The sequence below is a fragment of the Pygoscelis adeliae genome, unplaced genomic scaffold (assembly GCF_000699105.1).
Source record: "Pygoscelis adeliae isolate BGI_AS28 unplaced genomic scaffold, ASM69910v1 Scaffold242, whole genome shotgun sequence".
Lineage (NCBI taxonomy): Eukaryota > Metazoa > Chordata > Aves > Sphenisciformes > Spheniscidae > Pygoscelis > Pygoscelis adeliae.
In genome coordinates, this window is record NW_008824369.1 from 3,756,991 (window position 1) to 3,766,177 (window position 9,187).

A 9,187-nucleotide genomic window follows, 5' to 3' on the forward strand; every position below is an offset into this window, starting at 1 on the left:
GAAGCCATTGCATTTCTAGGTAGAGTGTTCAAAGACCAGTTACCAACTGGAATGGTCTAAGTGGATAGATCAGGAAAGCTAAGCTGGTGAACACCAGCAATAAATTAATCAGGTTAAACTCAGTCAGATTATTTCATTTCCAATGTTAAAATCCCTTCAATTCTGAACCCCAGCATACTAGAGTTCACATTAGCCAGGAATGATGACATCCACAAAGGGATTTATCATTCTTCAATTTATGTTCTCTAATTTTACACTTTCGGTTGCCTCAGCTGAGCTTTTCTAAGTGTCACCATACAGATGCAAATTCACTGTTGACAACCCCTACTCTTATTTGTGGTCTGAAATAATTTAGCATCACTTTTCAACTGTGGGCTTTTTTTTTTTTTCTTTTCTCCCCCCCCCAAGCATGCTTTTCCTCACAGATTAAAGATCTATCAGACTAGCATTCTCCAGGAAGGGTCCTGAATAACATCAGGCCAAAAAACAGATCTGACAAAGTTCCCCCATACACACACTTCTTCTACATGCCTTTCAACCAGATGATGATTTTCTAAAGTTTATTTCAGTTTATCATTCTAATCTAAAAGGTTGAACATCAGATAACACACTTTGTTTTAAACCATAATCATGCAAGACATTATGGCGAAATGACAGTGCTGAAGTCAAAGTACATTAAATCAAACAATGGGAGATTATCAGTCAACCTTGCAATCTCATCAAAAGCACCAGCATGCTTGTTCAATATCTGTTTTCCATAAAAATCGTATCAATCAGCACTGATTGTTAATTTTGTTTCTACCATTTCCATCTTAACCAGCCTCCCAGTGCATGAGAACTGATCTTCAATTAACATGTCTGGGATTACTTGTGGCATCATGTTTAACCTTAAAATATTTACACAATATTGGGTTTTCTTTCCACTCTTCTGGAACTTCTAATGGCAGTTCAGATTTGTTAAAAAGAACACTGATAGTTCACAGAACTTCTTAGGCAATTCTTTTAACAATCCCTGGTATATCCAGGCATTGTATTACATTATATTCTGTTATGCAAGCATTATGAACTTGAAGGTATTTTGCATTCTTCCTTGTGACTCTTATAAAGTATTAATTTTGACTAACAAAGAAATGCACTGCTATTTCTTTCCAAACACAGAAGAAAAAATACACCAGAGTTGTGTCCATAAGGGGTAGTGTATGCACCACCTTCCTTCAATTTGTTTAGCCCTAGTTATTAATATTTAGGCTTTTATAGGTTTTTAAGGCTATAAACTTCATAATTTAGTTCAGTTGTAAGTAGATGAATCCAAGTTACAACTCAATATTGAAGTTTCACCCTTATCTGCTTAATTTTTGTCCTTGTGAGTGGACTTTAAAAGCTCCTGTAGAAGACTGTCATGAAAAGCAATGATACACATTCTCAGCAAAACAACGTAACCCTTATTCTAATCTTACATAGTGTCTGATCTGGAATCCACTATAGTTCTGGGAAAAAAATGACATTAATTTCCATGTTTTTTTCGCCTTACCAGTATAAACCAGAAGTAACGACACCAGAATCTGTGAAGTTGCATCAGTTCAGCTAACATGTTAGATCAGAATTAGGTTCTATTTCTTTGTAGCAATCCAGACTGGGCTGAGCCTTACTTTATTTCACTGTTAAGGCAACAGGAGTCCTGTCCTGATTACCGAGTGCTTTATATAGCATGTCATCTCACCTTGTAGTTTGTACTTACATTTTCCCCTTGTACCTATGAGTGCTCTGTGGAGCTGCTCCCAAAGGAAGGTCATATTATAGTCATCTTGGAATACTCAAAAACTGATGATATGCATACAAAGTCAGGAATGAGATCAGATTTACATATTAATGTGAAGATTTGCAGAGTTTTTTTACAATATATTCATTAAAAAAGCCAAAAAACTGTAGCATTATTGTACTGCAACTGCCACTCAGTTTAAATTTCATGAAGTTTTCCATGTCTTGCTAAACTCATTACTAAAAGAAAAATCTCCAAACTTTTGCTGTCCCAAAACCCTGTATTAGTAGAATCATATGTACGTATAAACCAACTACAAGAGTTAGATCATATTATAACTCACTAACAATTATTTTAAAAGTGTATTTACATTCATTCCATATAAGCGTAGTGGTTTTTTTCCATTACTATGAATTATTTACATCAGAAGCGTTGATTCATGAAACTTAGGTTTCATCAAACTTGACCAATATGAAATGCGTGCATCTGATGTAGTTCTCTGAACTATTGATTTTTCTGCGTCCATCTGTCTTGCACTCACTCTGTTCTGAGTACTCTCTGAAGAATAATGCTGGCATCTGTTTTAAGTATAAGCATTCCAAATTACTGTATAGATGCATTACAGAGTCATTAAGAAAAATCAGTGGTTTCTATGTAAATAACCACATAGCTTTGCTACTTTCTTTAAAACATAAATTTCTTTATTAAAGATTGTTTTATTTTTACTCCAGTATTTCTCCTTTACTTCAGCTACTGCAGTCAAAGCTATCATAATATTCTGCTGCTGTTTAAATTTACCACTGGTGTGAATTCCTTTGTCGTGGGTGTTTTTTTTCAAGGAATATGCATTTCATATTGTGTTTACTACTGAAAAGTGAGATTTTGAATCTGAATCTAGTAGAAAGACCTTAGTACACATTTAAAATACATTTTCACAGCTTTCCTAAAGATGGTGCAAGGGTGTCGCCCAAGTGGATCACTTAAAAAATATTTCAGATTAGCCTTTTAAAATAACATTTAATTGCTATGGAAATTATGATAAAATTTCTGTAATTAGGATGCATTCTTCCTTTCTGAGCACAGAACAGCAATAATAACCTTGAGCAAAAACTATGAAAATGGTAAAATGTACTGTCCGTGTCCACTGCCTGGATTTCTACAAAATTAATTTCTGTTAGTAGAATCATGATAAGAGAACCGTGGAAAAGAAAGCTCTTCAGTGTTAATCTGGACCCTTGTCCTATCTTGAACAGATTCAAAGATATAATATAATTGCTTTTGATCATCTTAAAAAAAAGAAAAAAGCTCATAAGGAAAGGAAGAATCACAGCACTGAGAAGAACCAGTCTTGAAAAGCAGCGAAGCACTGATTAGATGCCAGCTGAATTATAGACAGTCAGTCAAGAGAAGGGGTGAGTTGACGTACACAAGGATGCAGCCAAGAACAGTGGTGACAAATAAATTATTTTAGCTGCTAAAGATAAGAACCTGCTGGTGAAGATCCTCTGCACCAAATAACTGGGGAAAAATGTTTTAGGACAACTTTAATTTTGTGCCAAAATAGCAGTACTTGTAAAAACCAGCTGGCATGCTGGCTCACTCACATTAATCCTCTTACTTCATCTCCCTGAACCGACACAGTCTGGTCTATTTTTTATTTTTGCAAACCGGAGTTATGGGGTCTAAGCCTGATGTCTCAACTTCAGTCATCAATAAATCTGGAAAATTCTTGGATACACAAGTGTGCAGGCCCAAAAGATTAATAAAGCCAAAATGTCATTAAAAGACAAGCAACGGTCTCATTATGGCAGAAAACTCTCTGCTGAAGTCCTCATAGTGACAGATTCCTATGGATTTGAATCTTAATTTAAAACACTACTAATCAATACCTTTTAATATCCTATGGAGAAAAAAATAATTTATAACTACAGTGGCCAATGCTGCAATCACTGTAAATACCTTCTATGTATTCTTTAAAGCTTACTTTCTCATTTCATGACCCGTTTATTTCATATGATGGGCAAATTGACAGCAGTAACATGGCTGAGATGTTCAGTTATATCCCCTTTAGTAAGTGTGATTGCCCAAGCCCTTGTGGTAATTGTTCTTATCCTCCTTCTTGTTATCTGTTTATCACATTGCAATAAATGGGATTTTTCTTTTAAGGTTAGAATTAGGTTCTAACATTAGAATCATGTTGATCAATTCAGAAAAACACAGGATCGTAATAATAAACTAACTCATCACATCTATTACTTTGCATTTCTCAATTAACCACAGTATCTCAAGAATATGCTATTTTTGGAATATGATCTCCATGTATACATTTAACACTGTTCTTCACAGTAATAATGTAATCCCCAAACAAAATGTTTTTGCTTACTTAAGACAAGGTATTTACACTGCATCTGAAAATAACCCATGCACTTGATAAAAACACAATCTTCTACAACACTGTTCAGGGACTGCGAGAATGTTGTTTAAGTCTTCAAAATATCTTTATGAGTAAGTATATGGGAGACAATAATCAGTTCACTAACCATTGAACTAGCATCTTCTCTGGGTGAAACCATGGTCATACTATAGCATCTTAGTACAAGAAGATCAGGAAATTAAGAAAACTGTAACCAACAGAAATCACACGGCATCTTGCATGGTATACAATGACTTCAGGTTTTTTTTTTTTTGTTTGTTTGTTTGTTTGTTTTTTTTAGTATCAAAGTTACCGCTATGAAAAAAGGAAAACACCATGAAATCTAATCTCATTTCAAAGTGCTTAACATTTTATGTTCTACCTGAAACACATCCTGCAGAAGCAGTACCTTTTAATGTTGTGGATGGGGTTTGATTCAGCTCTAGAGAAAAAAAAAAAAGGAGGGGATCGGGGGGAAGGCAGCTAACACCACACTCCCTATAGTATGATGGTATTCTCTGAAAGTCTTCTACCTAGTGTGATCAAGTGTAAGTTGATGCATTAATGCATTTCAGTAGTAATATTACCACAGTTTCAGTTGCAATTTAGTAGATTTCTTTTGTACTTACCGTTTCAGGTTCTGCTTTATTTATTTTTTTTCCTGATCAACTAGAAGGTTGAGAAAGCTACCAAGATGGCACTAATAAGTATAAAGGTTAGGTACAACTGAAAGATTTAGTCTTTGTCCCAAGTCCTCCCTAATATTTATGGGCAATTTCAGACATTCCTCAAAGTGCTCAGGTCACTTATGCCTGGGGCATCATCTGAATCATGAAAGGGCAATCCCTGCAACCCATGGCTAGATAGCCAGACCGGCTGTGTTTGAAGACATAGACTTCTTAAAATAAGATCTCTCTCTACATTCTAGCCAAACTTGTCTGGAGTAGAATCATTACAGCCCCTGTAGTCTTCCTCTGGGAGGCTCTAAGAATGTTTTCAAACGTCTACATTTCAAAAACGCAGAACCTGTTGTCTTGATCCTTTATGTTACTTCGCTAACTCTCTACTCCATAAAACACAGCAGGGCAACGTGGCTAGGTCATTGTGAATTTCTTCTGATAGCTAAATAGGAAAGCCTATTGTTACATTGGGATAATACAGAAGATGGGATAATTCAGAAACTACACTAGTCCCTTCTCCTGACTGTACAGACATTGTCCATATCAGCTTAACTGTTTTTGAATATAAACACAGCTGTGCTACAGCTCTATCAGGAGAGCTCTTAGACTCATAAAAGCCGTGAAACATACATTTCAATCTATTCACTCTGCCCTCAACTTTTACCGCTGTGCCTTAGAACTGTACCTTGTCTGTTCGTGGACTCCTAAGCACAATCATATTAAGCAGCAAGTGAAGGAATTTAACTCTGAATTTGCTAGCATTTCTGAATTTAAAATCAGACCTAAGAGGTATGTAAATCTAATTCTAATTTCTTTTATGTAAATTCAAACCACATGGAGAAAACAAAAATCTGTAATTCTGTTTGTTTTGGGGCTTTATAACTGACACCATATTCAGTTACCTAAGCTCAGTAAAATTTAATGGGAGTTACTCTTGTTCTTCTAAGTGTTCACTGCAGAAGACGCTTCCAGAAGTGTGGTGAAGTCATTGCTTAATGTCTCCCCTGAGACTTCCAACTATGTAACGTGATTTCTTTTTTCTTCTCTTCCAATGTTTATTATTGATGTAGAAGCATATTTACACCATAAAAGCAAAGCAGCTGGCTAGTGACCCTTAGGAATATACCCTTGTTAAGGAAGATTTTAGCCCCCTCCCAACAGTTTACTGCATTCAGGTTGATTTAGTATGCTGAAAAACAATCTCATTCGAAAGCAAGTTATTTTCTACTCACATACTCATTGTTTTCTAAAGCTTTGTCCCTCTTGGGAGAAAAGGGAAGGCAATGTAAAAATCTTCTGGGACAACCACGTGGTAGTCAATGCAATCACTTGCCCTGAGTTTTGCACTTTAAGTTTTTGAGTGAAGGAAAACGGAAGTGTAGAACCAAACCACAAAACAGTGTTTTCAGGGTACCCACATGATCTATACCTTCTATAGGAAACCCTTCTATCCAAGGAATTAGAAATATTGATTCTTCTACATTACTTACGATGAAGATCTTACTAGAATATTAACTTTCAGGTTGCAATAGTATATTATGATTTTGCCTGTTAAAGCGTTCGTATCTCCATTTATTTTTCAAAGTTTTTGGTAAGGGTTTTTTCTTCACCAGTTAAATTTTTCAGGTAGAGTAAGTCATCATCCAAGAAAGTGCACTGGTAGAAAATACCACATAATACAAATTAATCACTGATTTTTTTTTTTTTTTGTTAGAAGAATGAATGCAAAATAATTACTTGGCTTACAGGACTAAAATAGGCAAGCAAACCATAGCAATTACCTGGTTGAAAAAAATTTGCATTTGGTATAATCTACACCCCAACTGGGTACTACCCATCAATGACTGCAAGAACCAGAGACTGCATCAGGAGATACACTAGATCAAAACAACCTGCTGCATCTCTCAAAAAAGCATATAAAATTATTGGTACATGAGAATGCTTTCTCTAAAGGAGTTTAGCTAAACTCCAAATGCTAGAAAGAGTCAATAAGCTATACCCTAGAAGATATAAAGTCTTGTAAAAGGAAACTAAGAATTAAGGTTGTACAACATTGGCAAGATTTTCCTTTGGAAGTAGTTCCATGATTCTGTTTTCTTGGCTAGAAAGCTGCCTTTCATTAAGTGGCCTGTCTTGAGTAGCAGACCCTTCTATTCTTTCCTCTTTTGTCTGATTGTCTCACCACTTATGTAAATGAAGTGTCCCACCATTCTGTAATAATTATACAAAAGTCTGCAGCCCTTAGAAGACTTACCCATTTACACCTCATTGCAGAACACAACAGTCATTGGAAAAAAAACTCTCTAACTTCATTTTCTCCACCTTTAAATGAAACTAACTACATTGCTTCTTCTTTTCTTTTACTTACTTTTAAAATTCCTGAAAACGCATCCCCTCCTTTTTTCTGTCTTTATGAGCATCAGATTTGTTTATACTTTTTCAGGTGGGAGAGTTGTTCTCCTACTAGTCTTCCTGCTGCGTGTTTAACAGCTTAGCTCCTCACTTCTTACATGCATGCAGGAGAGTGAAGAAGCAGGTACAGAACAGAGGTAGTAAAATGGTGAAATGTTTTTACTAATCTAGATAACAAGACTTCAGATAATAGTGTTCAAACCAGAAAAAAATTAAGTACAGTTATTGCAACCAAAGCAAATAGAAAAAAAATCAACCCACAAATGTTGTTCTCTGTGACATGTCAAAGGGACATGGTTATTGTTAAAAATAAGGAAATAACAAACTGAAAACATCTCATCCAAAATGTGGAGTTGGCAACTGTAAATGATACTACCATACTTAAATAATTTTTAAAAAGCAAGGCCTGAATGACGAAAACAGGTTAGCTTCCTATTCTTACGTTTGCGGGTTGAACAGATTTAAAGTGCTACAAGGAAAATGTATTAATTCCAAGAGGAAACAAGCTTTCACTAAAATTAAACAAGGTAACAGAAATTAGTATTTCTCTTCTGTAGCATCTTGGTTTTAAAACATAACAGTTTGACAATGACTCTTTCAGCAGACTTTAGACAACAATAACATAACTGCCACGAATTGCCTCCCTTCGAACTTAGAAGGAAGCACTGAGTACTTTCTTAGAGATCAAACTGAATTTGAAATCTTAAACTAAAGTTTCCATCAGCAGCCCTATGCTCCTTTGTTAACAGTACTTAAAAAAAACAACCACCAAACATGCAATTAAATACACTTTCCATTTCCAGTTAAGGTAAATCAGTCCCACCCAAATTACTAGTTAAATAAAATGTTTCTTCATGCTGCAGTAAATTAACTACTATTAATGGTGCAATGGGAGTTACAGATTGTTACTTCCTTGAGGTCAGTTCTCAACACAGCTGAAAACAATCTAGGTTCACTTTGCATTGTTCTTAAAACAGATATATTGAAGGGAAAATCATAAGCACTGGGCCCTGGAATCTGTAGATAATTATTCATGTGGTCTACACACAAAAAAAGGAAAGTGTGACGTGAGAGATACAACAGAATCGCTATTCACGCTCTATTGCCCACAAGGAAGAGACAGCTGTTGAAGTACAGCTCATATCTTTTAGTTACCAGGAAAAGGTGACAGAACAGGAGAAGAATTTAAGTACGGCAACTTCTTGAGCATAGGAGCAACAAGCTTTCACACACAGGGAAGAAGGGCGGGCAGAAAACGTCATGAACCTTAAAACCTGTTAGATACTAGAAGAAGCAGGCATCAGCATAGGTGAACATCTGGCAGACAAGATTTACCTGTGAGATACGAAGGGAGGGTCAAGAGGAAAAACTGACTGGTAGCTGGCACGGATGTGATGGCTTGGATAGGAGAGTGTGCAACGGAGCAGCACGCGTTACACGCGCAAGGCAGACATTGCCACGGAACTAGTAAATGCTGCTCACCTGCACTGGGGTGGCATGGAAACAGTGAAGACACTTTACCTTTTTTATGCTATAAAGTAACAAAAGCATGAGAAAAAAGTGCTTTCTTGAATAATATACCTCAGTCTGAAACCCGTAATGCCAGCCGTTAATAATACAAAAAAAATGACCTTGCATTTGATGTGGTAATTTACTATGTTTGCCTGCATGACTCTATCGTAAGAGACAGCTTGTCAAAAAGGGAAAAAGAGCAGAAGCTGGCTGCCAACCCTCGACTCAAGCATTCGCTAAACTCATTGAATAAAACCAAAACAAGCTCAGAAACTTTGCCGTACCGCCAACCTCGCAGGCTGAATTGAACACAAGGCAAAGAGCAGGAAGGGGGGGCTAATTCGCACCTCCGGGCTCCCTGGCTTTGTCACATACCTGCCAGTTTCCTTGTTCGCTGCAAAAAAAGAACAG